Here is a 349-nt window from a genome sequence, read left to right as displayed (position 1 = left end):
TATATATTTTGCCTACCCCCCCCCCATCTCTGACAACCACGAATCTGCTGTCTGTACTTGTGAGCTTGTTTTCTTTCTTTCTTTCTTTCTTTCTTTCTTTCTTTCTTTCTTTCTTTCTTTCTTTTTTGGTTTTAGATTCCACAGTAAGTGAAATCATACAGTATTTGTCTTTGTTTGAGTTATTTCACTTAGCATAATGCCCTCAAGGTCCATCCATCTTGTCCCAAATAGAAGAATTACCTTCTTTTTTTATGGCTGGATAATATTCCATTGTATATATTTATTTCACATTTTTTCACTTATCCATTGATGGACCCTTAGGTTGTTTCCATGTCTTGGCTATTGTAAA

The sequence above is a fragment of the Panthera uncia genome, assembly GCF_023721935.1.
Source record: "Panthera uncia isolate 11264 chromosome C1 unlocalized genomic scaffold, Puncia_PCG_1.0 HiC_scaffold_4, whole genome shotgun sequence".
Taxonomy (NCBI): Eukaryota; Metazoa; Chordata; class Mammalia; order Carnivora; family Felidae; genus Panthera; species Panthera uncia.
This window is presented reverse-complemented; position numbering follows the sequence as displayed.